Source organism: Sitodiplosis mosellana, unplaced genomic scaffold (genome assembly GCF_009176505.1).
Source record: "Sitodiplosis mosellana isolate CC-2019 unplaced genomic scaffold, AAFC_SMos_1.0 Smas_scaffold_6167, whole genome shotgun sequence".
NCBI classification, from domain to species: domain Eukaryota; kingdom Metazoa; phylum Arthropoda; class Insecta; order Diptera; family Cecidomyiidae; genus Sitodiplosis; species Sitodiplosis mosellana.
Window position 1 is genome coordinate 2,122,147 of NW_022601408.1, and position 27,979 is coordinate 2,150,125.

Sequence of the window (27,979 nt, forward strand, 5' to 3'; positions counted from 1 at the left end):
TACTTTTTTGACTGTTTTTGACTGACTGTATGTATATATATATATATTTATATATATATATAACCGCGAGTTGAATTGCATCAATCTGGGCAAAAGAAGGGGGGAAAGAAGGAGAAACTCAGACAGATTTATGTACGAAAGCGGTGCCATGTAATAACCACACAAACGCACGAAATTAAAGACATCACTTGAAACTAAATGAGCCAAACATTATTTTTAGTGTTGGTCGTATAAAAAGTCATACAACATGCAACCATTCGATTAAATTCATTTGCTGGGTGTTACTTCGAAATGACGATATGTTCAACATAGCCCGGAAAAAACAGCGTTGCCGTTACTTACAGTTGATACATATATTATTTACAAAACAACGTATAATACCTTCTTTCCTAAGTTAATGTTTTAGAAGAAAAAAGACGCTTTTTTCTTGTACAACTGAAGCTTCATCATGACAAACAAAGCGGCACTTTTGCTGAAATGAAATCCATTCCATCATGATTAATTATATGTCGAATGAAAAGATGAAGAAACAATTGAATCTTTAATTTTGATGCGATTGAATAACCAAAGAAAATGAAAAATGAATGAACAAACATCGACAACAATCAACAGAACCATCACCAACAGGGGGAGAGAGCGAGAAAAATGACGAGTATGGCATTTCAATTTTCAACAGAAACCACAATCTCGCAAGAACACCGAATAAGGCAAACGCAATGATAATTATAATTTAAATGTACTGCGGATCATAATCAAAAGAATCCAATCCAATCCGAAATGCCATTTGCGGAAAAAAAAAACAGTAAAATGAAACCTTAATACGTAATTATTTGTGTTCCTGGATTCTGCGAAGCACCACCAGCAACAGCAGCAGCAGGAGGAGAAGCAGCAGGAGGAGGACCATCATCAAGAGTATATTATACGTTGTGTGCATATTTACTCATTTGTGATTCTATATCGGGTTGAATTTGTGGCTGCTTATTTCCTCCCCCTATTTTTTTCCATATTACATTTTCGATGCTTGTCTTCAATTTCTGTGGAGCCTTTGTTTTTACAAAGACTTTTCATTTCAGCGCCTCTTCATATGTTCAATGAATGTTTCGCGCTATGTGTCAACCGTATTGAATTCGCTGGAATGGCAAACATACATCCATCGTTTTATTCCATATATTTGTATGTTTGAACGCTGCAGATTGTCAACGGAGTCACGTCGGATAAAATGCAAGATGAAAAAAAAAAAATTAAATTTTCTTCTTCGTTGAAAACACTCAACGGTTGCTATTTTATTTTGTATCATCGTCTTTTTCCGCATTTCCATACACATGCTTGAATTTTCTCTGTATATGTGTATGCTTCTCGTAAGTAAGTGTGTCTTTTTTTTATAATTGGATTAATTTCAAACCGAACGAGAGAAATCGTAATGAAATCTGACAAAAACCTTTTGTATACGGCACATTGTTGGGATAAAATATGCACAATATTTGCTAGTGAATGTTGAAGCACATAACATTTTGTGTCGAGATGCCAATGCTCGGGAATCTTTGTGTGTCGGTTCGCGTTTGCAAGCCTTGACACAACCGTTTTCAGAGTGAGTGCGTTTGGCTCGTCTGCTTTTCCACATTTTTTCCTCTTCTTCTTCTTCTCCTTCATCTTTTCCCTCTAATTTATTTTCGTTCCAGTTGCCAAATACTCCTACATGCGAGTTCATTTACATATAACAATATAAGCAATTTTGAAAATACAAGACAAGCCATTTCTCTCCCATCCCATTTTATCGTCGTCACAGTATTGTTAAATTAATTTGGGCACATTAAAAGTTGGCACCAAATCAGAAGGATGAGCAAAAGCGTTCACAAACAAAAACTGTGAATGTGTATATGTGTGTGGTAAATGAAATGAAAACCAGAAGAAAGAGAGATGTTTGCGTGTAAATTAAATCACATTCAGTGTACTAATTGATAAATGTACACAAATTAGAGCTTACTTCTGCTTAGGAAAACAGTTCTGTTTCTCTTGTTTTCGTTGCCCAAGCATTTCGCATTCGATTAAAATTTATAAATAGCAAAGAAAAATTTCAACCATATTCAAATTGTGTGGCTAGTGGTAGTGGTGGTGGCGCTGCTGCTGTAGTTATTTTTCTTGGCTTGTGTCTATGTGTATTATTGGTTGAGGAGACCGGATGAGAGAATGCAAGAGGGATGGTATAGAGATTTCTGGGCGTTTATCTAGTAATTGAGATTTTATTTGTGTGTTTCGATTAAAATTTCGCTTTCTCTCACTCTCTCCCTTTCCTACTTGTCATGAACAATGGCAATAATGGAACCAGCTGCTGTAGAATTATTTCAATTAGCCGCGTTGTTGACGAAATTGAAGGCGACACACGACACGCATCTATTCAAATATACAAAACAAATAGCGAGGAATGGAGCAATCCAATGCAATTACCTCTTCACCAATTCTATCCAAATAAGCGATTTGATGCCGTTATCAATTAGCAATGTTGTTATCGATTTACGTTAGCGGCTCATGTTCCTTGTTCATCTCTTATTTAAAGTGCTTTGACTCATGTTTCGCGCCTATCGACAACAATGACGCGTTACTCTGGGTCTTTGCTGTACGATAAGCTTGCTGGGCTACAAGTTCTAAGCACTCAACACAAAGTCAAAACGCTCCCTTCCACCGCCCGCCCGCTCTTACGCTTACAAATACACAAAATGCCTGCCATAAAAGTAGGCTTTAACGACGAAATTTCCTTATCATTGCGTCTATTTGTGATTTTGTCGTTTGAGCACATTTAATGTGCGATCTCCGATTTCAATACGCAGCATGTCTGGCGACGACGAGTTTTAGAGAGAGAAAGAAAGAGAGAAGAAGAGTCGTGATTGCGAAAGCGTACTGAACTGGCTATAAAATCATGAAAATTCAATTATTTAAATAATTTGATTTCGACTATAAGCATTTCCCTGAATGGACTCAATTGCTAAATCTTCGAACTGTGATAATTTTGTTGCCCGAGCAAATCGTGATGTTCAAACAGAATTTATTATTGCCCGTTTGAAAGCAGCTTTTCGCTCGGCATCTTTATCATTTTCACGACAGTGCGTTTCTCTAGTTCGGATGACTGAATTTCACTACGATTTTCGGTTGTATGGCGCGTCGTCATCGTAGTCGAATTATTTGGTCGTCATCGTGCAATTGTAGCGTAAAACATAAGTACATGTATATACACTTCAACAACAAAGTCGGTCCAGTAGAATGCCAATAAATTACAGTTCAATTTCTGTAGACACTTTGCGCGCAGAGCCGGTCTATTCGAGCGTCATTTTGTATACCTGACAAAACGATTGTATTCCATAAAATCAGCTTTGTGTTGATTCAATTAATGACACATTTTTCAATGAGTATCGGGCGACAAATCGAATTCGCGTTGAACGACAAACAGCGTATTGGTTCAAAAGTTGAGGGTTGAGTGTTTCAACGGTAATTAATTCGGACAAAGGTTAAGTGTACTTTATCACAAATTTATTGCGCTGGTGCGAACCATTGATTCCCGCTTGTTTTTCCCTCTTTTTCTCTCTTCTGTCCGGATCAGAACAGAGCACACCGATATCTGGATCGTAATTAGTCATTTTATGACTTGATTAAATAGGGTCAGTGTTTTATACAATAAATTGTGCAAAAAAAAAAAAAAAATAATCACATTCATGGGCAATGATACGAATGATATAAATGGATTCGAAATTTTATGAGCGGTTCGTTTATTGTTTGGCTCCTCTTCGCCGATGACGAATTTTTGTTTCCAAATCCATGGTTCATAGCACCACGATTGGATAGAACTTTTGGTTCTACCAGTAAGTAACAAATCGTGATTGCAAGCAGTCAGGGAGCAGGAGAATGGAAACAAACAAACGAACGAAAAGAAAGTCAAAAGTATTTCACATCTTGCCTCCGGGTACATCAATAATAATTTGCCTTAATAATCAATAAGTGATTTATAGAAAAGTTATCCGCTTGAGATTGAAATAATGTTTTTCCATTGATATTTGCAAACTTTGTGATTGCTATGAGTGTTCTGCCTCAAAAGCTCATGAGTAACCTGACAAAATGCCGGACCGTGTGTTAGTTGAAATGTTCATGGCCACCACCGTTTCTTCAGTTACTCCAATTTATGACGATCTCTTTTTCGTCCATCTTTCAATCTCGTTCTCTCTCTCTCTCTCTCTATCTTATTCCTCTCTCTCTCACCGACACACTCATTTTTGCCATTCACACTGGTTCTCATCGTTACTATCACTGCTACTAAAAAGTTTTCAACTTTACTTTAGATTCTCTTCGGCTTTAGTGCTCGCCATTTGGTTTGGTTTGGTTGTATATTATATATATATATATATATATGTATGTGTCTGTGTCTGTGTGGATGGCAAAACGGGCACACACAGATATTTTGACCGATAACTTTTTTGGTACGCCTGATTTGATCGGAAAGTGTGAGTTTTGTGCTGTAAGTTTGCGATAGCGTGTAGCAAGAAAATGCAAACATATCTTTTAGCAAACAACATTCGAACGTGGTCGAAGCGAAAACAATATTGTGGCCGATTTGCTCTACGACTTGCCATTACACCCTTTCTCCAAAAATGTCATATAATGAACGGGAATCGGATGATGGAATATGGGCCACAAAAACCAAGAACCGGAATGTATACGCACACTTCGAAAAGTGGTTTCATCGACAATTCGCAAACATACGTCGACCGTTTCAATTCTGAAAATTCCAACATCTCCAGCAGAAAAGATCTCTCTCACCCCGCAGCGCAAACCAGAGGCGCTTTCGAGCAATGGAAATGGGAAGCGATCGAGTGAGCGAAAGAGAGAAAGAAAGACGGGAAACATTCAGCAAAACCAAAAAAAAGGAGACGAGCCGATGGTTAATGCACAGAACATCGAATAGCCGAAGTGAAAACTTTCTAACATTCGATTATTTCAGTTGAATAAGTTTTCGGGTGGGAAAACTTTTTGATTGTCACACGAATATTGTTCCGAAATATTCAAATTGCGCTTAATTTGATAAATTACGTACAACCATCGGAAAATATTATGTTGGAGAAGTAAGATGACGTTCGGTTTGAAAAATTGAGCTTAAAATACTATCGAATCTCCCTTTAGCATATATGAACGAACATTTGTGCGGAACAACACAAACATACCTGCCCGTTCGCCCGACAAAAAAGGTGAGCACCAATATTTTATTCGTCGAAGCAGTCGAACTACCATCGAAATCGATAGAGGAAGAAGAGAAAAAAAAACGAACACAACCGACATCGTGGAAGAGAAAAAAAACAAAACTTGGCAAGGAAAGATTGTTTCAATGCGGTTATCGTCATCAAAATCACTGTACCAAAACTTTCGAAAATTATTCGTGATTTTCGCAAAACTTAAAATGTCAAAGTTAGTGCCACATTTTTGGATCAGGTAGCGCAGAGAATATTCGAATTATCGTTTAATATATTGTGGCCAAAAATGAAACTTTTTATTCGTTATATTATCAATGGTCTACACACTCCGCTGGATCTCTCGCTCTCTCATTCCCAAATGAACCTATCCAATTTTATTAAGTGCAATTAGGTCATAAACACGTTTTCTACATAATAAAGCTAATTGCTCAGTTCATTTTGAGATCGGTCGATTATGTATATATTTGTGTGGGTGAGCAAGGGAACGTGAGAGCCAAAAATGAACAGTTTCGATAAACCACACTCTATATCACCCATTTTCGCCATCGTCATCGTCCTTTGCCTCTCCAATACAACGACCGTCATCGACGGTGGACATTGCAGAATGCAAACTGTTTGCTCTCACATTCACATTGTTCAAGATGTGTGTATTTCAAAATGTTTTATTACTTTTTCTATATGCTGGAATGCATCGTTCCCATGCTTTAGCTGTGGATTTGCATTCATCTTTTAATATTTTGAGGATGGCATGTTTGAAGCGTTTTGTGTGCGCTGCCGAAATATCTTTCCATAGAGTTTCACTACACACATACACACAATCGCACACTTAAGTACACACACACACACACACACACACACACCAGTAGCTAAGACTAAGCGAATATTTGACTACTTTCATAATAATAGGCTTATGCAAAACGTTCTCGTTCTCATTTCTCGTTTTTGTGTGTGCTTCGTTGTTGCCGTTGTTTTTTTTCTTCTTCCATATTTCTCGTCCATTTCTCTCTCTTTCTCTCGCACAATCATTCTCTTACTCACTTTTTGCTAAGTCGACGCTCAAGTCTTCGCCGTCGCAATGGAATATAAGCGTTTATTCATATCGTTGAACTGCCGCAATATGCTGAAATGAGATTGTCGACATGAAAAATAGTGGCTCGTTGCACTTCCCAAGGTTTGAGGTCGAAAGCTCGTTGTGTTGATGTGTGTAGGTGTGTGTGTGTGTGTGTGTGTGTGTGTGTGTGTGTGTATGCACGTGGATATCGATGTTAGGAATGCATCGCAATCTTCAACATTGTTCTCGGCCACAGCCACGATGACCAAGATTTGTTCACGTCGCAATATTTATATATTGATGGGAAATAAAGGCGTCCACCATAAAGTTCGTGATGTAGAAAAACAAAGAGAATTTCATACACGTTCAATGTGTGTGATAGTGACTGAGCATTTGTAAAAGCAAGAGAATGGTAAAAATGGAAATATCCATTACAAATGGGGTAAGTGCGGTAATAAAGTGCTGAATCTGATGGTCGAGGAAAGAGTCAAGATTAGCTCAGAGGTTAAGGTCAATGAATGAAAGGATGTGTGATGACATTTTCTGGTTTTGTGCTTAGAATATTTCGTGGTGTTGGGCGTTCCAATGGATGGTCAAACCTAATCTACCAGTTAATTTTCGCTTCCTGAAATAAAACTCATCGTCTGAACTGAAAATCCAATGTAGCAAAAACGAAGCAACAACGTTTTACTCCATCAAAATGTGAACAGATTCATGTGAAAAACCGCTCATCAGGTGCTTATGAAGCCTGGTCAATGTTTGTGTGTATATTAAAAGCACACGACAGAACCATTGCTCCGAAAATGAAATAGACCACCGAAAATGAAGCAGATGACGATGTTTGAAGCGGATAATGTCAAGTCAAGTTCTGTGAAAGCATTTGTATCCATTCTCGAATTGGGCAACGGCTTTTGTCTTTGTCACACATATCCATTCAGTTTCATTGTACCCACCACCGATTCAAAATAATACATCACTATCATACCATCATCATGGTGAAGTTGGAGGAGGTGTTTAGGGGTTTTATTACTTTTGACCATGTAAAAGAAATTGGACTTGGGTCATTTTCATTTCGATTCAGTGTGCCATTATACGCGAGCATAAATATTCAATATACTGAAATTGTGTGTCATCTGAGTGTGAACAATAGCCACAACTGGTTGTGTGTCTTTGTTTTATCTGTATGTGACGAGTTGGGCATATAGTTAGAAGTTGTGTGTGTTAGTCGTTTTTGGCATCGTGCAATTGATGCTGTCGATGCTACAAATGCATGAGATTCGAAAGTGATAATGAGATATTGTGACACCAGGTGTGGTGCTTTTCATACACAGAGATAAAATTGTGATGCGTGTCAATTGTGTGTAACGTTCTTGAGGCTTCCTTCTGCCTCTGAATTTACATGAAACCATAGATGGATACATAGACATAGAGCAGACACTTCGATTGCTTACGGAAATTTCGGTTCGCCTCGATTATACGATGTTACATCATTTGCTATGTATATTTAACGTGAGAAGCATCGCAGCCGCCCCGTTCGTTAGTTCACTCGATCGTGTTATGTTGTGGTTTCGATGGTGGAATATGCGTTTTAAAACACAGAAAAATATCGCACAAATAATGAGCATAACAACGAAATGCACAGCACATACACACAACACACATTTTCGAATGAAATACGCCAGGGTAAATAGAAGCGATGAAGTCAAAAGCGATATCTTTGTGTATGCGAGAGTACGTAGGTGGTTTTTGGTACGGGCTGTGCCCCAGTTATTCTTACGTATATATACATATATATGCGTATCATATCACATCACATCGCATCACATAATCGTCTATCATAAAATGAAGCTAATGTGTGGCAAAGCAAATTAATTTAACTTGTGGATCTATTGTTCGAGCATGTGTCTATGTATGTGTAATGTGTGTATACCATTCGTGGCTACATTTGGTAACGAAGATAATCTTTTTTGTTTTTTCGTTTCACTTCGGCTTTTCGCACTCTTTCCATCTTTCTCTCTTCCCAAACATAATCTCTCTTTTTCCCGTCGATTTTTGTTCGTTTACATTCGTTTTGCCCGGCCATTTCTTGTGTCTTTCGAATATCACATTACAAGTTCAAACAATTGAATAGACGGATACAAATTTGGGTTTGTCTGTATATGTTTGTCAGGGGAATTTCACTCAATAAGATCGACTCATCTCTATGAATTTGTACTCTCGATTTCTCACACACATTCCATGAACAATTAGTCAAATTTCCGGTGCATTATCAATACTTTACGGAAGTTGTATAAATTAATTACGTAAAATTGCACTGGCCAAACAGGCACTATGCCCATTAATCCATGTGATGAGCATTGCCTAGCGAACATCCTCCTTTTTCACCCTTTTCTCGAATTTGGTGCAAACCCCTCGTATGTTTGTGTACAGAACTGTGTGCTGGCTGTGATGAGCTGCCGATAAAATGATCATTTGTATCACCAAACGCCCAAAAAAACCGCATCGAATATACGGAGGAAAAAAGCGTGCATTCTGCATTTGGGTCTTTTTCTCCTATAAACGACGTTTAATCGTCCTAAAAAACCGCATGAGGAAAAACTTAGAAACTGCAAATCATAGAACATTGTTACGTTCGCATTCAATATAGAATGAGGGTGAGCTGCATTTCGAAAAAAAAAAAAAAAAAAACGAACAGAAAATTGTTGACTCATTGTGTTTATTAGGGTGTAAGTTATCCACATTCACATGCCGAGAAAGAGTGGAACAGAGAAGCGGATTATTATTGTTGCTGTCTCCAGCAAATTGCTATTTGACTGTGTTGATTGCTTCACGCACTCAAATATAATGAAGGTAAAATTGTAAGTAACCCGAAGCTTTTGGCATTTATGATGACTACTGATGAGACCGGCGTAGTGGAATAAAGCAGCAGTGGAAACAAATTTCCCTTTGTCAAAGACGGCGACAACAGCACCGATGATGATGGTCACATTATTTCTTTTGACTCTCTCTCTCTCTCTCTCTCTCTCTCTCTCTCTCTCTCTCTCTCTCTCTCTCTCTCTCTATCTCTCTCTGTCGGCGGCTCGAAACATAATACCTATCTTACATTTTCAGCCGCAGTGTAGTGCGCATAAATTATGCATGTTGAAATAATTCGCCTGGACATTGTTTTTTTCCTTCCACGTTGTGTGTCGGTAGATTTTTCATATATCATTTTTTTTCCTACATTTTCTTTGCTGCTTTTTGTATATATAGGCATACATATCTATGGGTGAGATTGAGAGTGGAGTATGTTTTTTCTTCGATTTATATTTTTGAAAAGGCGAGTATGTTTTCTGATGATTCTGTTGGCGTTAAAGTAGAGCATGTTGGCGTACCGTCTAGCCTCCGTGGTTTTCACGGTTTTCACGCAATGGATAAGAGATAGCAACAAGGTGTCTTCGGCAAAGTTGTAGTACTCGAGGTTTTCAATAACTTAGCTGAAGACAGTTATCTCTTATCTTTTATCAGTTTGGGGAAAATCGCGCAATTAAAAAAGCAAAATTTATCTGGAACTTTTTTTTTTCTTATAATTTTTCGCGCTTTTCGCGAAACTGATAAGAGATCAGGAATAAGTGTTCTCAGCTAAGTTATAGAAGACTTTGAGCACTACAACTTTGCCGAAGAGATCGAGTTGTTATCTCTTATCAGTTCCACGAAAACCGCAAAAAACCGTGATGACCCGCCAAAAATGAACATACTCGCCTTCAACCATTTTTAAGTCGAAAGAAACTTACTCTTCTCTTTCATAACAAATAAGTCAGTGAAACATACACTACTCTCAATCTCACCTATAGATATATGTATATATATATATATATGTGTGTGTGTGTGTGTGTGTGTGTGTGTGTGTGTGTGTGCGCGCCAGCCATACACAGCATTGTCCTCGTTCGGATATTATTACTCATATTTCAATTACTGTGTCTGGGGCGGAGAGAAATTGATTGAATCAAAAAAAGATTAAATTTAATGCGAAAACCGCAGGACTAATGTATGGCTGATGTACAAGCGAGCGGACACGCTCACGTTGATAGCGACTGTCTTCGAAAAAAATACCACATAGACTCCCCATTCCGTCCCTCTAAAAGCAATGCCAACATAAATGAGCCTGTTTCCCATTGTTTGAAAACGATAACTAATTATTAGCCAAAGTAATTTGTAGTCATTATGGAAGAACGTAATCTCCAAACATGAATTCTTGTATACTGTGGACTCTGTGACAGTTCGTCTTGTATCACCATTATTTATCAGGTGAATTTGATTACAGGTGAATTGGCAATTGCGGAATAATTTACACATTGGATTTTAAATTATATTTCTAGCCAATGTGCATCAATTTAATGGTTAATTATATTTTTTTTCGGTTATTTTTTTATCGCTTTTCATAACAATAATCCAGTTTGTGGAATTCCACTTCACTGAGCTGATAATTATGCCTCGGGAAAATCGATATTGATTTGCACCATTTTCGAACACTAATCGGCTTCGCTACAATAAATCAATTGATGTGAAGCATTTAAAATAACATGCAAAAAAAAGCAATTGTGCATCGACCATAACGAGTATAATGGTATCGATTCAAAATACAAAGTTCAATCATTTGATCGAACTTTTCTTTCGATGCATATTCCATTCGAAGTGAAGCGATAATAACATTTTCATGACATAGACAGAGGCATCTAGGTATTTCGAATATATTATGCAAGTTAATTAATATCAATAAATGTTGATATTTCCCCGTAGTTAATGTTGCATTTCAATTGTGTCATGTTAAACTATGCATCGGTACATCGTCATTGCACACGTGAGCAATCTGTACATGCGAATTAGCGGTGAGATATGTAATTTAACAAACAAACATATGCGCATATATTTTCCGAGTACACAATTTCAATGGGATGTGTGTCTCGATTCTTTCGTCAGTACCACCTATCTGTATATTATATATCCCCTTCTCTCTCTCTCTCTCTCTCTCTCTCTCTCTCTCTCTCTCTCTCTTTCCCACTCAAACAAAACAGTCAGGAGCATTTGCACCTGAATACCATATAATTAATTGTATTTTCATTCTAGTCGTCTGTCAAAGCATTTTCACACATGATTTGTGACAATTTTGGAATGGAATCGACATCAAAATACGTTCACAATTCAATTGAACTGTGTGACATAGTCATGTTATACCTTTGCGTGTGCAGTGCATGCACTGAAAAGGCACGAGCTTACGTGATTAAACACGATTGGAGAATAATCCGTTGATTTAATGACGCTTCTTAATATATAATTTTCAATTGCTGTTTTTTCGTTATCGTAATTGTCGTCATCGTCGTCGTCTTGTGTGTCTCATATTCACACCAATAAAAATACCGTTAGATAAAAACGATAAGCAACGAAATAAGACCAGACCATTTTCATAACATTTTTTCCGAGATTATTTCGTTTTTGTCGATTTATCGTTGGGCTTGTTTTTCATCTTTTTTGTGCCAAGCTATCTAACGATTATCGCCAAATGATTTGTTGTGTAAATCGCTTTCGTGTCTATTTTGGTGGCATGCATGTGTGTATGTGAGTGTTTGTCAATGTTGAGTGTGTTGTGTATTCGGAACTAGCGAAATCAATTGATCATCGCGTCTGACATGCTCTTTCTCGCTCGCTCGCTCTTTTTTTTCGATTCTAACCATCATTTTTGGCTTTGTTTGTATGTGCCATGCGAATCACGAGTTTATCTACTTGATTTCATTTCATGTTCAAATTGAAAATCAATACGATTTTCGGTCGATTGTTGTTTGTGCAGCCGGAAAGCAGGAACGACGATTTCGAAATTGGGTATTACATGAACAGAAACGGAAAATAGGAAAAACGAAGACGATATATATACATATTCCATACGTATGTGCTGTGCACATGTACATGTGTCATGCAATAAAAAATTATTGTGTGTTGCTTGTGGCAAAAGCCGAATCGGCAACAGGAACAAAAGATCACAGACCTATTCAAATGTGTTTGTTTGGCGAAACCGGAATCAGAATAGTAAAAATCGAAGTTTGCTTCGAGCCGTAACCGAACATCCGAAATGAATTCACAATTTTTTAGCTATTGCTGATGGTGCCGCTGTTGCCGCCTATCCATTCTCTCTTTTAGTCATCGATCTGTTCGCTTGCTCGGCTCTGTGCTTTTCCACATCGCTGCGAACAACAGTTTCTTATGCATGAGCCCTATAGAGCATTCTTCTTCTTCTTTTCTTTTCTTTTCGTTTCTTTCGATAAAATTTGCAGTAAAAAAGCATAAGAATTCACTTTCAATAAATGGCACTGACATAAAACATACACACATATTCACATGCACGACTACAAATTGCTAACACATTCCTCAGCCCATTGGATAAAGAACTCTGACATCCACTTTATATATGTATATAACACAAAGTCGAACCGAACCGAACCGAACCAAGCTGATTCGAGCCGTAAAGTATTGAGTAAGTACCAAAGAAAAAGAAAAAGGAAAAGAAAAACAGTAGCAAACATATCAAATTTGCTTTAGTTAAAGCTAACTGTCACACGAAAATTACTTTTTTTCTGCATAGCTTCGAGTGCGTTTCCAAAAATAAAATTACGAACGAGATGGAAAAAAGAAGAAGCGCCGAACAAAGAAAGAGAAAAGGGAAAAAACAGTGCCAAGGAAAAATAAACAAAAGAAGAAAACGAAGAAAAAAAAAAAAAAGTACGCTTTAAGTGTTATTGCATAGCGAATACGCGAAAATAAGACTATAAATCACCGCCCGTTCTAACTGATTAATATTCCGTGAACCAGATGTTCGCAAACACATTGCAAAAATGAAGAAGAAACGCACAAAACACACTTGCTATTCAGTACTCTCATTCGACGGATATATTTTTTTCTTTTCGTTTTCCATCTTCATTCTCTCTCTCTCTCTCTCTCTCTCATCAGTTTCATTACACACTGGCTGGCTTCCTTGATCCATTTTCGCTTTTCATGTGTTCCCTCTTCACCGGCCCCTAAGTTGGCACTTTCCAAAACGAGAACATTTGTCTTTGAAAGCGCTCTCTTTTGCTCATCTTCTTTTTCTTTCGTCTCACTCAGCCCACTTGAATATCAAGTGAAAATGCGTTCGCAATTTATTCGCCGATTCAAACAATGAAGCGAACTACGAACAAAAAAAAAAATTTTATGACGAGAAATGAGAGAGAACCGAAAAGCAAAAAATAAAGAAGAAGAAAAAGAAAATAACACACCATCGATGTAATAAACGAAGACACTAGAGCAAAATGCAAAAATGGGCACTCAAATTGTAATCGTCATCATTTTTTCGACATTTCGTTCTTTTTTTTGTTGTTGTTGTTGTTGTTCAACTCCTATTATTGGTTTCCGTTGTCATGGTATATATTTGGATTTATGAATAATCGACAATGGTCAGATTTTATAACTCAGACGTCTTTCTTGCGAGAAGGCCAACGACACGCAGTTCCATCAATAAACAAATGAGTTCGATTTTGATTTGAAACCTATCATATATCATGGAAATTTGATGGCTGTTCATTTAAATTACATTGATTAGTACATTTTGTTGACATTTGAAGCATAAGAATACCGTTCTTAAAATGTGTTCGTTATTTTATTGGGTGGAGAAATAAAATATGCTCCGGAAAAGAGATATCTCCACATTTCAATGCAAGTACAACACACACATTATAATTTTCCTTGACTTTCTCGAATCGTATTTTCAAAAGAAAATGTCATGTGAGCAATGGGTGACGCAAAAGCGTATCAAAAGAAAACGGGTTGCAAACTGCACGAATCGTGCGGGAAATGATTGTTTGCTTAGTGACTCTGTTCAAATATTCACCTTAATAATGAAATACGGCCATCCGTTTTGAATGTGTTTTTATTAGGTTAAAAAAAACACGTTTAATATTGTAATTCTAGACACGAAAAAAGGAGCTTCTATATAATTCATTGAATCGATTACGCAAGAACGGTTGTTCACGTTGTTCATCATTTCAAGTAATTTTCCAATGAAAAAGCGATTCGATATTCTTTCTCCTGCCGTTTTTAGCACTACATGAAATGTAGAGCTACTAATCTGCTTTTTTTTTCTAGATACTTTTTGAGTGATGAAACAAATTATGGTGAATTTGTATTTTATGCTCATATTTTTTATTTAATTTAAAACAGGTGCACTAACGACAAATAAGTGCACAATATCTCAAAGCGCGAATCAAATTTTTATTATCAAATGTTGTTTAAAAATTACATTAATTTTTCGTATAGTATTTTTCTGAGTCTTGAACAGAATTAAAGTGATTTTAGATTTTATGCTCATATTATTTATTTAATTTAAACCAAAGGCAGTATATTTCAAAAAAGAAATTAAACCAAGATCTTGTAATTCATTTTGCAAATAAATATATTACTTCAAAGTTACTTTGATGAAATGCATTTCATGTAGTGCGCTAAAAAATAGTTTGTTGTGAAACAACAAAATAGATTAAATAACTAAAAACTCAAGAACGCAGAGCGGAGCGAAGCGAAGCTCTGCGTTCTTGTTTCTTCTTCCATTTCAATCGGTGACTTTGCTATTTCCAATCATTATTGTCAAACGAATTTCTCATTGTTTTTTCTTTCAACAATTTTTTTTTTTCATGAATCAAATAAATTTCTACATTGTCAAATAAATATCAGAAAATAATGGATTGAAAATGTGAGAGAAAGAGAGAGACAAGTAAATTTTTGAAATATGAGCTCATTTATCAAAATTTTCCCGTGTTGAAAATAACCAAAAGCTTACGTCGATTGTGATGTGTGATGTGGAAAAGACGGAGATGTGGTGGATCGATGGGAAGAAGTATCGTGCTGCAATGTCAAAATGATCGAAGAGCAACACAAATGGTAGTCAAAGTGTATGATGAATGAGATTCAGCATAAATCTAGTATCTGAAAGCAACACCTCACTTAAGTCATAAGTCAAATGTAGAATTTATCTAATCCAAAATATAATCAAATTAAATAGATGAACGTAAATTGATGAAGCACCAATCTGCCAACCTGTTGAAGAATTGACCACTCAAATAGGCTTAATAGAGCCGATTAAGCGGAACATTCAACACGCCTAATAATCGTGTTCATTTAACCTCAAACAATTGAAGATCGGACAGTTTATTAACTTTTGAATCAATCTGCATCAATTAAGGAAAATTTACAAAATAATTTAAAATCAAATCCAATGCAGCATTTCATTTAGCATAAAAAATTTCAAGCTAGTCGAAATAAATCAATGTTTTTCCAATTTTTTTCTTCTCTTTTTGATGAAAAGATTAGATCGAATCAATATACGTCGCTGCATTTTTTGCAATGACGTAAAGGAGACGGTTAGATGTCAAGGATAAAAAAAACCAGTCACATACAATTAAAAAAGCGACAGATGATTGATTGGCACAAGGCTTTGGATGACATTTCAAAATGCGATATATACAGATATATATATATCAATTATTGCTGTTGCTAAACATTTCGTACTTCTTTTCGGGTTGAATATATGTGTGTCTCATTGCTATCTTTTTCGGTGCTATTAACATTCATAGCAAAGTGCAAAATCATGTTTCGCCTCCAATGTAATGTTTTGTTTTCTCTTTAATTTGTTATTCTCCGCGTTTTTTCCCCTCTTTCAATTTCGCGCAAAATTTTCATATACAACTGTGTACTGAGCTGTTGTTTTTTGTCGGGTTGTTTCCACGAAATCCATCTCTACTCTTTTAAAGTACATATTCCGGTGCTGCCCATGGATAGTGAATCGGCTAGAATGATAAAATGGTTTTGCCATTGCTTTCAATACCAGAAATACATATGTTTAAGCAATTCCACTGTTGGCAAACGAGCAAAATTTTATTCTTGGAAAAAAAGTAAAACGAAAAAATGAAGTTGATTTGAAAATAAATCTAAGTTAATTCACAAAAGGACCCGAGGAGGGAGAGAGAGCGATGCACATTACATCAATCAGCCATCTGCTAGATTGGCTGTATATTTTTGTGTGCATGGTTATTTTTTCATGTCTCGAGGATGCTCGATCTTGAAATGGGCCAGGCGGTGTGTCGTTAGCGCGAGTGTGAGAGGAGGCGCAAACGAACGAACAAACGAGAGAATGGGTGAGTGAGTGTTTTCTTGTTGTTGGTAGTTGTGCTGTTGACGGTGCAGTTGTCGCAGATATTTTGTGTCACAATTTAACCGTACTCCAGCAGCAACACATGCTGAAATTGCTCAACAAAAGTCAAAATCTTAAATTTCACCGATATAATAGCATACATAAATCATTTGAGGTTTTTCACATTTTCTGTCACCCCCGACAAATACACACACACACACACACACAATATGCTCGGCATTTCGGCTGTCGTTATTTTATGTTATGGTTCTTCAATATTTTGCAAACAGCGACATTTTCATTTGGTCGTTTCATTACGAAAACGGTTTCAGTTATTTTGATATGATTTCCTATGTGTTTTTTTTCTCTTTCTTCTTCGCCATGACTACTTCCATTGCCAGCACACAATACTTTTGCAAAGAGAACGAGACTTTTCTCAATTCGACATGCTCTTTCTGCACAGCAGACGTCACATACACTTTTCCGAAAAAACCAAATGGTCGAAACGTGCCCGTCTTGGTTTTCCGTTTTTTTTTTTTCTTCGTTTTCTTCTTCTTTGCTTGTCGTGCGCTGGATAAGCTTCTTCGAAGGTTTTCAGCGGAGCAGCCGCAAACAACAGTTGGAAATATATTCGAAAGACAAGAGATTGTGAAAATTACGTTCAAGAGCGTGTCACCATATAATATTGCTTTTGCCTTATGGTGACTTTTTTCTCACTTTTAAAGCGATTCTTCGTTGCTTTTGAATTTCTCTCTATCTCCCACTTTCCTCTGCTTTGTGGCTGTGGTTGTTATTGTTGTTGTTGTTCTTCAAGTGAATGACGACTAAAAACATTTACAGTTACAGAAATGACAGTACAAACAAAACAGCCTTTCGAATGCATTCTGAGAAGGAGACAAAAAAGAATCACGGAATAAAAGTGCCACGTTCAAAGCAAACAATGTCATCCAATGGAAATGAAACGCGCGCCCCTCTCGACGGGACCACCATAGACACAGAGAATAATCGATTTTGAAAATAGGGAAGAGAGTAGAAGAGGAGAAAGAAAGAAAAAAAAAACGGTGGCACGCTGTTTAGCAGATAAAGTCATTGGGCTAGATGCGGAAAATTTAATTATTGAAATATGTAAATTGGTTTTTTCACTCCTAAAATGTTTTGCGTTTGTGAGTGTGTTTTTTTTTTTGGTTCTGTTCTGTGCTGTTCTGTTCTATATTTTCTATTTGTGTCTGTGAGTGTTTTTTCGGTGTCGCACTTTCAATCATCATCATCGTTATCATAATACTTGGAATGGCATTGGATCGAAAGCCTCTAGGTCTTACAAATAGAATTAGCACTATAATTCGTTTCTTATTGGATTTAAATGCACACAAGAGCCATTTTGCATTTTTTGTATCTTCGACCCGCAGCGCAATCATAACGTTTGTTATTGATTTAAATGATTTTAGATGCGTGCACAAAATCACTGGCCAAATGTTTGTGCGCAAAATGAATTATGATTGAATGTGAAATGCATTCAGATTTGATTTCTTTTCTACAAATTAGATTTGTTTGCATTTGTCAAACATAAATTTTCAATATGTGCATGGCGACAGTCGAATGGGCACGACATATCGCTCAATGACCAGAAACAACATCAATTTTCAGTTTTAAGTGCTGCCATATAAAAAGCATATTCTTCAGCCATTCAGAATGAAAAGACATTCTTTTGTTCGCAAAATGCAGCGGGTAAACGGCATTTTCCATTGTACAGTTTCGTTACAGCATGTGTCTTCTTGAAGACATTTCAAATGATTTCCTGTTAAGAAATTAACTGTTCCAAATGCACGAAAACGAAACCATTCGCAACCGAAAATCCCAGTTTTTCCACTCTAGACACGGTGCACGGGCTCGATTATGCCGAACAACAATAACACATACACACGCGCATTCCAAAGTAAAAATTTTCTTGATAGAATAACAAAAACAACCGCAGAAAATAAATTTTTCATTGTGCAGCGTTCAACGGCAGCAGTCAAAGAATTGGGCTGATGATGACGGCGACGACGGCAATGGCGGCAATGGCAAAGTAAAAATAACAATACGAACCACAACTACTATCTTATTGCTTCCGCGTTTTGTGTGAAGCGAACAATTCGTGTTGGGTCTTATTTTCAAGTGGTATTTTATCTGTTTCAAAATGTTAAGCAAATCGGAAACCAGCTCGAAATATTCTAGTTTGAGATTCATGATGATTCAGCCACACACTTTTAACCACCACCACCATCACCCAACTGTATGCACAGACTACGCAAGAACACAAATAAAACAAAAGCTGACAATTTTCTTGCTTTACGGTGTTTTTCATTGTGTTGCAAGCGTATTTTCCATTTTTGCTCGAGCTTACCGGCGATGTCTTCTTCGCCGAAACCGCAGAAAGCAACACAAAAATGCGACTGAAGAAGCAAAGAGAAAAAGAAAAACCGGAGAAAAAACGACGAAAAATGAAACGAGAACGGAATCGGAAGAAAAGGCAATGATTACAGCGCTTCCGCTCGCAACGGAAAATGTTTCTAACTAGAGAAAACCAAGAAAATAATTAATTATTAAATTTTAACGGTGAGAGAGCAAAATTCTTGTGATGACAGTATTGACAAGGTTCAACCGGAAAAGGTAACGGACGCGTGCCGCCGCTGCCATCGCTACCACCCGACCCATTGCAATTGGTTCGAATTTCAGCTCTATCTCTCACTCTTTCATCGAAATTAAGTGATTTTGACTTCGCAAATACGCCGAAGCAGGCAATTTCTTCAACACGTACACCATATGGAATATTTTTTGTGAAAAGCCCCGCTGTCATTCCCTTTTGCTAATGAATCCGGACTTTTAGCCGCTTCAAACGGCAGCCCAAAACACAAAATAATTGTAATCGTGGAAATATGTCGACTCTCCTGAGACAATTTAACGAAAATCTACCCAAACCGCCAACAGGGTTGCTTTGCTGGAGCTGAAGCTGTCGTCTTTATTGTATACATGACGCAAATGATGAGGGAAATGATTCATTTTCGGTTGTGTAAGAGTGAACTAAATCATGGAATTAAAGCGGGATAAATGCGTTTTTTTTTTCTTCACTTGAAAAGCAATCACTTACGTTGACTTCTTCTTCCTCTCTTTAAATTATTATTATTATTATGTTTCATTTCTTGTTTGTAATAAGAGTATGCAATCGTTTTTTCGGTATGAAAGAAATCATGAGTGGGCGCCAAATATGGTGCTTGAAAATTATTTTATAAAAGGAAATTACCGACATGAATACGAGAAAATTATGATGATTTTTTCATTCGAGAAGGTGTATTGCGCGAGAATTTAATTTCCATAAAGACATTTTCGGAGAAGAAATCGTACTTTTCATTTTATATTCGACCGAACATAGTGCCCTAACATGGCTTTTTCAAAGCAAATTATTTGCGCTTACATTTGATGCGAGTAACATTTGAACACGGTAATTGCCATGTATGCAAATATAACTGACTCGAAAAAAATATATAGATAAATATTATTCGGTGGGATTTTTCTTTGCCGTTCGGAATATACGTATTTGTCATCAAAGGAATCGTCAGACATAATTATGTTTGAATAAAAGTTTAAGTGGTGGTTAGTATTTTTTTTTTCTTCTTTCGGTGGAAATAGGACGAAGTCGATAACGCAAAATTGTACTTGAGATCCATACAAAATTAAAGAAGAAAATTCAAGAGAACGGTATATATTGAATTATACAGGAGTACATCCCCCCCCCCCGCAAACACACACACATACAAAATGACGGCGTCAGGAATTTATTTACCATTCCCGTTTAGAAGCCCAACTCCTTTTTTGTGTTCACATGTATCGTTCTAATAAGACCTAATTTATGTATGAGTTTATCGCAATTGCAAATACAAAATTTCATGAAAATATGTGACTTTTATGTTTGCTGCGTTTTTTTCCTTTCCACTTCTGCTTCTTTTTGTTTGGCTGCGATTGAATTTTTCAAGCATTGACATTTACACATACGTTCCTGGTAAAATTCAACAAACACACCCAACGCTTTGCATTCATTAATTTTGGAGTTTTATCGAGTAACGAGCAAATATTAAATGTTGAATTGTTTTCCAGCCAATAGATTTTGAGCTCTAATTATTTCTGATGGGTAACCGGGTGAACTTTCTACCAGGTCCAAGGTCGCGCTAATCACCATCACGCATCAGACACGCAACATGCGTAATTTTTTTTTGGGCAGGACGAGGTTGAATATATTCAACGGTAACGGTGGTACTGTGAATATCGTTCACCAGATCCTCTCGTAAAACTTGGCTCGAACATTGTTCCTTGCAATACTCAGCCACAATTCTAATGATAAAAGTGCGTGGCAAATGAATGAAAATCACAAAGAGAACCCCCGTAAAATGAACCAACCAAAATATTTACAACATAATTATTCAAGCGATAAAAAAAAATGTGTAATAAACGTCCAATGACCGAAAAGAAAAATTATCGGGCGAATAAGAAAAAGGAAATCGGGACAATGCTAATGCAAAAAACCAAAACAACCAAAGACAAAATGGTATGTAACCGTTGAACATGATGATATTCGGAACAGATAACGTGGCTGTACCTATCCATGTTGTGGTACTATATCTATCCATGTTCAATATTAATGAATGTTCGATACATCCAATAATCAGAGATCTTTTTTTTTTCTCTATGAAACTCCTTATTCTGCAATGCCGTTGTTTGCCATTGGATTTATTTTTCTGCTCTCTATGATAATTTCAAGCGAAATGGGGTTAAAAGGTCAAATCGATGGAGTTTGCTCATACCAAGAAATATCTTCTTTCGGTAACGGAAAATGAAGAAATATAAAAAATGATCAAATAAATTTGTTGGCTATATCGAACCATCTGATTCTACGAAAAATTTTTCATCTTTTATTCATAAGCGTATTTATAGTTACTTTAAGTCAATCAAAATAGTTACCCATATGATTTGATTTTAATTGTTTGATTTCACTAAACGTATTTACTTTTGTCTCGTAATCGAATGAGAGGGCTAAATTTTTAATGAATAATCGATATCACTCATATGATGTGAATTCAAAACGCCTCTCATTTAAACTGTCAATTTCAACGTTTCACAAAAAGAGTTTACACCAGGATTTGATTGCTGAGATTTGATTACCACAATAGAAGTGTCAAATATTAGACATATACATTAACAATTCTCGTTTTATTGATCAAACGCAAGGGCTTGAACTCAATCTTTTGTAATAACTTTTGCTGATATCGCGATGAGGAAAAATGCAGAAATGTATCTTTGGATTCAATCGTATATGATAAGTTTTAATATTTTAAATAGTTATTCTGTACTAAGTCGTCTCTTTATTCGAAAATATCTGGAATGGATGACCAAATGATTAAACTAATGAAACAGATTTCTGACAGATTCACAAATTCGTGACGCACCAAGTTCAATCAATTCGCGGACGAAATTCTTTTTCTCTTTTTTATTTGGAACTCAATCAATTTAAAAATTTACGATTAACCGACTGGACATGGACATTCACGCAATCACAGAGGCACATACAAAAAAGAGAATATCTCTATTGACCAGATGCCCACCTTCGAGTGTTTCGAAGAGAATGAAATACATAGTAAATGCATCATCATTACGACGGCAGAAATTTCACGGCATTCCATGGACAAAACGAAAGAGATACAATGAATGGGAAGCGGTACACAACCGAGGAAAAGAAGGAAAAAAAACAGAATGGAAAAAAAAAATAGCAAATTGACTAAATGATAATCAAAAAGATATGAAACCGATGTAGCATTCTGTGTGACATACACACCCTTTTCAGTGTGATGTTTGCTCGTTGCGTTCAGGGTGGTGGTTTGGTGTGTTTGTGTGCCTTTTATCATGTCGCTTTTGTGAATGTGTCCTAAAAACGCAAAGTAGACGGCGACAACGATAAACTTTAAGTGGAAAAAGTTTAATAAATTACCTGAATTTAGATTCAGAAGATTAAACGTAATGTAATGTATCGGTGCCGTTATTTGACATGACATACCTAACCTTCTGCAATATCTTCCTACGTTTCGCTTTCGTTCTTTTATATCATTTTTTTCGGTGTGTATCCTTCTTTTTTTTCCAGCTTTTTGTATGTGTATATGTCATTTTGTATTGCTCGTTCATTATGGCGTTTTTGTTAGTGTTCCGTTTCGCTAATGCCGCCACAGTGCCGAACGGAACGAGTGACGTTTCTTGACGCTAATATTGTTGTCTTATTTTCTTGTTTTTTTTTTTTATTAGTCGTCTCTCATTTACGTGATGGTTGCTCTCTCTTTTTTTTCTCTTGTTTTTTTTTTTTCATTTTCATTTTATGCTCAACCCACTGCTCCTTCGCACACACACTCGAACTATCTCTGTGATTTTCGAACATCAATTTTATTACATTCATCCAAACAATCACAGAACTGATTCGCATTTCCATGCAACAAAACACCCTTCAAGTACATTCCTATTATGGGGTGCTTGAGCCCGCGAATTCCAATGTGAACATCTTTCGCTGCTTTAATTCGCATAATGTGGCGGGAGAAACTTGAACAGCCACTCTCAACTGGGAGTGAGAGAGAGAAAGAGATAGAGAGAAAGGAAGAAAAAAAAAAAGAACTGGCGCAAAAGCCGAGTGATATGTGGTGCTTCAAATTTCAAGTATGTTTACGTTTTTATTCATTATTCACATTGCATGTCATATGTGGAAAATTGGATTTATTTTTCCACATGCATAAATTTTATTTCACATTGTTCTTGACAATCTATATTATTGGCGCTGTGCTATACTGCCGCGCTCGCTCACTTCTTTCACATTTGCTGCTCTTTTCAGGCTTGATTTTTTTTACTGTGTATTTTTTTAATGTTTTTTTTTCCCTTTGCTTCATTCTATTCACCTTTGCCATTTCATTCATTCGTATCTAATTCATTATGCTCTCTTGAGCCATGTTTGGCTCTAGGTTCTCTTTTCACTTGACAACTTTCCATTCTCTCGGTAAGTGTAACAGCACACGTTGACGCTATTATTATGTACATGAAATACAATCTAAATAAATTCACTACTGGAATTAATCTTCTTGAAACACAAAAAAAAAAAAAAAGAAATGTGTTCGCATTTATTCAGTTTTGTTTTACCTTTATTATTTCATCGTTATTAGATTTTTTTGATTACATTTAATAAAAATGTAATAACAGAAAAACGTGGTTTCGCCGTGTTTTTTTTTTTCGTCTCCTGATTCAATTCGTTTGTGCGGCGCTATTTTTTTCATTTTCATTTGGCTTCTTGTTCGTTTTCTCGCTTCGTTCCCTTTTTTGTTTCTAATTAATTGCATTCATTCCATCCACTCAGTTTTCGTCTAATATACGATTTGTTTGTTTTTTTCTATTCGGCCCCAAATTCGAGAACGCTTCACTCAATACCGTGAATGAAAAGAGCGAGAGAATGAATGGTTTGTGCGAAACCACTAAAAACTAAATCAAATACACACGCGAACATAAAATCACTGCCCGCCGAAAAAAAAAAAATGATTTATTCAGTTGATATAATGTGGTTATGTTTATTTGCAACAACTGACATTTAACGTTGTGCGAATGCCGAGCACACACATACACATACACCGTCTACCTTTTTGGGTGCGAGCACGAAACACAAATGCTGCCATTTAGACCAAGGGCAGCACCTCCATGATCAACATCATCGTCGTCGTCATCATCACAAACAATATCTATCTATTTTGATGTGAATGTATACCGACCACTTTCGATAGCAGTAGTTTTTTTTTTTTTTTGTTCATTTGTACCACTTCTCTTCGCGTTCGACCTTTTCCTCCCATTCAACTATATCCTAGTTTTGCTAACCGACTTGTACAAGATAAATCATTTTTTTACCCATTTTTTTTGCACTTTTAAGGGTACCATTTATCACTACTCGGTATTATGAAGAGCAAGAGGCATAAAGAGGCTCACTATCACAAGAAGTGATTCCAGTTTTGTTGGGCCCACTTCCGAAAATTCCCTAATAAGTTGCTCCATATATGATGAAACGAAACCAAATGAACGTGGAAAGAAATGCGCTCTGGATTTTCGACAAATGTGTATCATTTACATAATTCATTGCGAGCGAGCGAGTGGTTTGTATGTGCGTTGTTTTTTTCTTCATCATCTTCATCTTTTTTGTTTGCTCTCGCAGTCATGAAATGCGTGTTTGATGCCAGTTTCAATCAAAACGAATTAGTGTGGCGATAATTTTCATAGAAGATGAAAACCGACACGTTCCATAAACATATGATAAACCACATAGTGTATATATATATATATGCGCGCATAGTTCCTTTCTGAATCATGTGATGATCTCTCATGGATAGGAAGCAATTAAATGTTATCGCTTCAATCAAAGAAATGAATGTGATATTGCAATATAAATAATTTATTTTCATTCCGTTTTCGAATGATATATTTGAATGGATTAGGACTATGGCCGGGAGCCTGGACGAATGAATTAATGTATTTGCAAGCGTAAGCAAATCATTGTGAATGTGAAGTTCACACATGTTAACGAGATAAAATTGTGTCGAAATTCATATATATAAATTGTCTATGAAAACGATTTTGTTCGCAAGGAGATGAAATTCAATGTGTACCAACAGACACGTGTCACTTGAAAACAATCAATCATATCAAGCACCGGTTTTAGCCCCGACAATATTCACCCACACACACACAAAGAGAGACACATGCACTCACTCGTCCACCAGCACTTCCTCACTCACATGCATAAGCACACACAGGAAGATTGAGTGCGAAAGATAGATAGATAGATAGATAGAGAGAGATAGAGAGAGAGAGAGAGAGGGGGAGACACACACAATCCACCACAATATTACCAATAAAAATTTCAATAAATCTTTCATGGACGTGCGTTCGATCAGATTGATGCTGATAAAACAATGCCAGAGCCAAAGTAACGCATACTATTTATGGGCTCATTTCCAACATTACGACCAACTGCATTCACATTTTATGCGCCCGAATATATGCATGGTTATTCGGTCGATTTTAGTTTCTGCCTCAAGCTTTCCGCATACACACACTATCTGATACCAATTGCAAATACCCATATTACTCTTGTCTTGTGTTTTCTCTCACTCTCTTCAAAGTGCTTGTCGCTTTCAAAACACTGTCATCATAACGACCATCACACGCACATTCATCACATCACACCGCACAACATCGATCGTGATAACAAATCAAGTAGAGTTCGAAAGACCCATCGCCCAAATTTCAATTTGCAGCTACTGAAGTTTAACAAATAGAAGTTTATTTATCGTTCCCCTTCTCAAACAACACAAAAAAAAAATATCAACAATAATTTCAGTCAATATTTATTTTAATCTTTCAACGATGCCAATGTAACGATTGGCTGCATACAGTACGAGTGAAGAAAAAAAAAGTGAGCAAGATGAAGCGATTCAACATATATATTGATCTGTTTTTCTTTTACATTTTTTTTTTTGCAAAAAAGCGCCAACAATGCATTCGGCAAACACAACATTCAACAGACGTGAAAAAAAATACACAAATTATCGTCACGGAAAATATTTTTGCAAAATTTTGAATTCGTTTGAGTTATCAATTGATCGAATCGAAGTGTGTTTCGCAGTATAAGATTAGTGTGTGTGAGAGAGAGAAAGGCATGAATGTGATGGTTTACAAAGGATGTTTTTACTTACATAATCAAACTTAAAAAAATTTCATCCAATAAACATTTGCGTGAAGTGGATGAAGATGATGCCCACAAAACGATTTTATCTGCTTTCTTTACAATTCAATTTTCCCACTCTATATCGACCGGCAGAGTGAAAAAAAAACAATTGGTTTACTTTATATATGTATAAAATGCTTCCTTTCCTTCTTCTTCACTCTTCTGTATTTGTTGCCTTTTTACCGCAAACTTGTGTGTTTATCTAGTATGAAAAATCGCTTGAAATTGTTACAAAGGACTTCCTTCCTTCGTTTTGCTTTTCATTCGTTTATTTTCTCCGAGTTTTTTTTTTCTTCTTCTTCTTATTTCAATACCGCAGTCACAGCACAAACACATACACCAAAAAAAAAAAAGTATCACCGTTTACGCGATTGCCATACAATCAACTCAATATACGCTACAACAATTTGTTTACATTCGACATGTTTTTGTGAGTGAACAGTTTTAAAACCTAACGGTGCCTGTATGAACTACCCGGAAATCTTAACACTTTGCTTGCTTGAATAAAACAAAAAAATAACGCAAACGAACGATATTTTTATAAATTTCGGAATGTCTGTATTTTGTACTTTTTGTTCAACAACGAGAAAAAAAAAACATTTGTCACACGGCCACTTGTTTTTTCCTTGGTCTTGTTTTGTTTATTCTTTTATTTTATTTTATTTTATTTTTTCCTACTTCTCACATCCTCTCTTTGAAATATCTAGTCACTGGCACACTCAGTGTTTATATCTCACTGTATGTTTTTCTGTTTACTTATTTCGTTTGTTTTCTTCTTCTTCTTTTTCTTTCGTTTATTTTATTGCCGTTTTTCACATCGGATGATGATATTTTATTTTCTGTATTTGCGTAAGTAAGTTTTAGCACGAAATAAAGCGACTTGGTGGCGGTGGTGGTGTCTTTTCTTGAAGTCTGTTTGTTCACACAAAAGTATGCGCGCGAGCGAAATCACATGCACCGATGGACAATCGTTGTCAAAGTAACGATTTTCTGCATTTATTATTCATTGAAAATATAATGACCGTAAAATGTGAGAATTGATCGTTGATGTGCATTCCAGTTAGTGGCGTGTTTTATTTTTGTCTTCCTTTCTTGTCGAGATATATATGATGAAACCATCAAGATTGACTGTGTGCTAACATCACTTTGACCAAAACGGGTAAAAAAAAATAAAATCAAACCAAACCGAGTGGAATTACTGTGCACGGGTGCTTTATACTGCGCTACCAAATGGCATTCACTTGCCGTTCAGAGACTTGCTACGTAAAAATTGGGTGTTTTTATAATGTGTGATTTGCCGAGAGATCAGAAATACGTCTGTCAACCGGTAAACTTCACAGTGAACTGATTCCAAATGTTATCCAACATCGTCTATTGAATGGATCCGTTCGATGCTTTGCGTGCTGCTGCTGCATGTTACGTTCACTCCGCGCTCCAAATGAGAATAACGAAAAAGCTCTCTGAAGCGCATGCACCATTTTTGAAACGACGACGACGGTGGCGGTAACAACGTACGAATTGTAATTGAATGACTATAGTAATGTGAGTATGTTTCCACATCGAAGAAGAAGCAAAAAAAAAAAAAAACAAGCCGTCTAAACTGTTGGAATTATTATGTTTAGCATACAGCGTTTGAAATAGGTTTAAATCAGCTTTCTGGTCATGATGAGCGAATTCGAACAGCT

At 36.4% G+C, this 27,979-nt stretch overlaps 1 protein-coding gene across 1 annotated transcript in view; it reads right to left on the minus strand.

The window, feature by feature from the left end:
• Positions 1-27,640, minus strand: part of LOC129575620 (acid sphingomyelinase-like phosphodiesterase 3b) — a 91,310-nt gene extending 63,670 nt beyond the window's left edge. The window contains exon 1 of the mRNA XM_055459489.1: positions 26,263-27,640. The gene's annotated coding sequence lies outside the window, so the exon portion shown is untranslated. The remainder of the gene's footprint in view (positions 1-26,262) is intronic.
• Positions 27,641-27,979: the final 339 nt, after the last annotated feature.